Source organism: Didymella exigua (assembly GCF_010094145.1).
Source record: "Didymella exigua CBS 183.55 unplaced genomic scaffold M421scaffold_35, whole genome shotgun sequence".
In the NCBI taxonomy this organism is placed as follows: domain Eukaryota; kingdom Fungi; phylum Ascomycota; class Dothideomycetes; order Pleosporales; family Didymellaceae; genus Didymella; species Didymella exigua.
The window spans coordinates 1-4,709 of record NW_022984809.1 but is presented as its reverse complement, the minus strand read 5'-3'; positions in this window follow the sequence as shown (position 1 = coordinate 4,709).

The window sequence follows — 4,709 nt, the reverse complement described above, 5'->3', positions numbered from 1 at the left end:
ACAGAGGAGAAGAAGCATAAATACCTCTAGCTCTCCCCCCTCTGTTTGCTCTGTACCTAGCCTAGGAATCTCTACCTAGTATCTAATATAATAACTTAACGTAAACCCCCAGCACCCGGGCCAACCCAGCACCTGGGCCAAAAAAGCTTGGCAGTACCAACTCACGTTACAACTCTTCAATTTCATCGCTATTTAACATAGAGCCTGTGTACACTTTGCTTGTATCTAATTTAGAATATGCCTCTATATCTTTTTTACACATTCGCGCGTTGTGTATAGTCCCTCTACAGTTTCTACAGCACTGTAGAGCTAGTTAAGCTTATTCTTAATTACTACTACTACAAGCCTTCTTTAACCACTCAGCAGCTACAGAGGCCTCTGCGGCCACCTGAGCTGCTGCCTTACCATACTCTATAGTACTACCTTGCTAGATCTACTTCCTTTTGCGCAATTTCTGCTTAGTTATTACTACTAATTACTCTTTAAGCTTAGTAATCTAGGCTGCTTAAAGCGCGTTCTGATACAGCATAAGCTTGCTACCTCTAACAAGCTAAGAGAAGCCTACTTACACAGTAATAGGTAACTAAGTAAAAGACTTGCGTACAAGCTTTAACTAAGATCTAAACTTGTAGGTATTGCTTAGAGTCTTTAACTACTATAGCGTCTCTAGGAGGAGGGGTTCTAGCAGGGTACGTAGGCGCACTTTAAGGTAATCTAACACAACCTGCGCATTAAGAGGGACTAGCCCTGCTGCCTTAAAGGCCTTGCAATAGTTCTCTACTATAAATATAGTAAAAAACACGTCCTTAAAGGTAGGGAGAAAACCTTCTTTGTTAATATAGAAGACATGCTTATATACTAAGTCTTGTACGCGCTAAGAGTACTTATGCTTTAATAGCAAGAAGCAGACTATATTAAGCAGCTAGAGGATGTGCAATAAGTAAGGTAGTATGTAGAGGGTAAGGATTATATTTTTAAGGTAGTAGTCCTTAAAATCCTAGTTAAGGTAGCTCTTATAGCTATCTAAAATAAGCAGCCTGTACGCCCCTACCTGGCTTGCCTTTGTATGCGCGTCAAAGTGCTTCAGCCACTCAAGGCTGAGCGCGTTGTTCGTCCAGCCACTCTCAGAGACAGAGAGCTTCCAATTGCGTGGTATATCTGCCTCCTTGTACTAGGCAGAGATGTGAACGCGTCCTTTGTAGATAATAAAAGGCAGGGTACAAGATCTAGCAGCACAGACACTCTAGATAACTGTTACCCACTCGCAATTACCTAGCTAAACAAGCTAAGGTTAATTATGTTTCTCTATGCCTGTAACAACCTTTATAAAGCTAATAACACCTATCTAGAAGCTAGTCTTATTAAAGCTGTGCATGTTGTAGTTGTGTACACTATATTTAGCTTTTGTGTCCTCTACTAGCTTAAACCACGCGCTAATTGTCTCTAGATCCTCCTGCAGCATCCTCTGCCTATCTTTAGCTTGATTAAAGGCCATCTTGAGCTTAGCTGAACGTGTTACGAAGCGCTCAGCCTAGTGCTTGCTAACAGGCTGCCCACCGCGTACACCCAACAGTTTGTTGGCCATATCTGCCACCTCGCACAGCCAGGGCGCAAATCCTTGCAAATTAAGGTTAAGAATATATTATACAATTGTTTACTCTTTAGTGCGTGTAAGCTTATATTGTGTGTTATGTCTATTATTAATATAGAGTCTACCTCTATACCTAGCACTTAAGGTTGTATGTAGTATGTTAAATGCCTAAGCAGCACTTTAGAGGCTTTTAAATTTATATAATTAGAAAGTAGAAAGGGTAAGATTAATTCTACCCTCTTATTTAGAAAATTACATATCTTGTTAGTAAGGCATTAACGTACTCTATCACCGAGCCAGTCATATCACCGAACTAGTCAAAATCTGCCAAGACTAACACAACTCTGCACTTCACAGTATGTCTTAACAACATCACGACCTATTGCTTCAACACAAAGGGAGACTGCAGCTTGCTCTCTAGGCCTACAATACCGGACAGTTTCAGAGCCATTGGGCTGCTGCTGCTGCATTCAACGTTAACCAACGCAGGCTCTCTGAACGCGCTAGCAATACTCTATTTCAACTCAATATACGCGCAAACTGCTAGAAGCTTACTACAACTAAAGAGCAGATAATTGTCTAATATATCCTTAACCTTAATTTGCAAGGATTTGTGCCTTAGCTGTGTAAGGTAGTAGATATAGCTAATAAACTATTAGGTGTGCGTAGTAGGGAGCCTGTTAGTAAACTCTAGGCTATAAGATTTGTAATATATTTAGATTAGCTTAAGATAGTGTTTAACTAAGCAAAGGATAGACAGAGGATACTGCAGGAAGATCCTAAGGTATTTAACACGTAGTTTATGCTAGTAGAGGGTACTAAGGCTAAGTATAGCATCTATAACAATAACGTGCATAACTTTAATAAGACTAGGTTCTAGATAGGCGTGATAGGGTTAATAAAGGTTGTCACAGGCGCTAAGAGACGCGCTTAACCTAAGCTTGTTCAGCCAGGCGATTAGGAGTGGGTTACAGTTATACAGAGCATCTGCGCTGCTGGATATGCGACCCTGCCTTTCATTATCTACAAAGGACGTATCCACATCTCTGCCTAGTACAAGGAGACAGATATACCACACAATTAGAAGCTCTCTGTCTCTGAGAACAGCTGGACAAACAACGCGCTTAGCCTTAAGTAGTTAAAGCATTTTAACGCGCATACAAGAGCGCGTTAGGTAGGGGGATACAGGCTACTTATCTTAGACAGCCATAAGAGCCACCTTAACTAGGATTTTAAGGACTATTGCCTAGATAACAAGATCCTTACTCTCTGTATGCTAGCTCACTTATCACACATCCTCTAGCTGCTTGACGTGGTCTGTTTCTTGCTGTTAAAGCGCAAGTACTCCTAACACGTCTAGGACTTAGCACGCTAACACGTCTTCTATATTAACAAGGAAGGCTTCCTTCTAGCCTTTAGAGACGCGTTTCTTAATGTGTTTACAAAGGCTAACTATTAGAAGGCCTTTAAGGCATTAGGGCTAGTCCCTACTAACGCGCAGGTAGTGTTAGATTGCCTTAAGGTGCAACACTGTACCCCACTAGCACCCCCTCTACTAGAGACACTGTGGCAGTCAAGGACTCTAAGCAATACACACAAGTTTAGGTCTTACATCGGGAAAAGTTTTTCTGTTGTCGAAATTGGGAAATCGTGGCATTGTACTGTGGGCAACAGTAGGACTTGTAGGCCTACAATAGTTATTTAATGTGCATTTAATGTCTAGCTAATTTTAAGCCAACAGCTCTAACAGTCCTAACAGCTGCAATAGCCACAACAACTCCTAATCCTGCTACAATAGTAGCTCTGCTTAATAAACTATACTTTTATTATATTAATATACTACTAAGTCTCCTCTTAAAAATAAGCTATTAAATAATATTATAGGCCTAGTAATAGAATAGTTATTAAGTGTAGAAGGTTTTAAGCTTAATGTTCCTTGCCAAGACACTAAGTTAAGATTCTTTGCTAGGGCTCTAGCAGCCTAAATGTTAGAAAATATAAGAATATTATTCAAGAATAGTAGGTAAACCAAGAATTCTACGCCTAGGCCTGCCTGTTCTGCAAGCTCCTGTTGCGCTGCTGTTGTGTGTGTGTGTGTGTGTGTTGGTCAGCAGGTGCTATGCTGTATGCTGTTGCAGCTGCTATGTTGTGTGCGGGCGCAGCTGCAGCTGCTATGGTGTGCTGTCGCAACTTCAAAACACTAACCTTCAACAACCAAACCTTCAACGCTCTATAACTTGCGTTGTAGTAGGCCTACAACAATAATTTTTTGCTTATTTTAAAGCTACAATTTCGCTCTATCTGTACGTGAAATTTCGCAATTTTTGAATATTTAATACTAGTGCTAGCACTAACGTAGATTATCACCGAGCCGGCCATATCACCGAACCAGCCATTTTCTCTTAGCACAACTAACACAAGTTACTACAACTATAACTACTTGCTATTAAATAGTAACCTAGTATACTGCATGCTTGCATTAGATTTAGAAGATGTTTCTGCACCCTCCTAGCACGTTCGTGCGTTGTGTCTAGTTTTGCTGCAGTTCCTACAGCGCTGAACAGTTGACTAAGCTCCTAGTTGACCACCTCTACCCTAAGTCTTCTTAGATGGCTAAGCTGCTACACACGCCTCAGCAGCTACCCGCGATGCTGCTGGGCCATACTTAAGTGTGCCACTATGCTAAATCTGCTTTCTCTTACGCGATTTTCTCTTAGTTATTACTGCTAATTACTCTTTAAGCTCTCGCACACAGGCCTTAATAAGGATATTTTTGTGCAGTATCTCTTTAGCCCCTTTTATAAGCTTTAAGAACCCCTCTTGCACTGCACTTAGTAATTATTAGAAGGAGTTGCTTACAAGCTTAGATTAAGACCTAAACTTGTGTGTATTGCTTAGCGTCTTAGATTGCCACAGCGTTTTAGGTAGAGGTACTGCTAGTAGGGTATGCAGCTGCACTTTAAGGCAATCTAACACTACCTATATATTAGTAGGAATAAGCCCTAATACCTTAAAGGCCTTTTAGTAGTTAACCTTTATAAATATATTAAGGAACACATCCCTAAAGGCTAGTAGGAAGCCTTCCTTATTAATATAGAAGATATATTAGCGTGCTAAG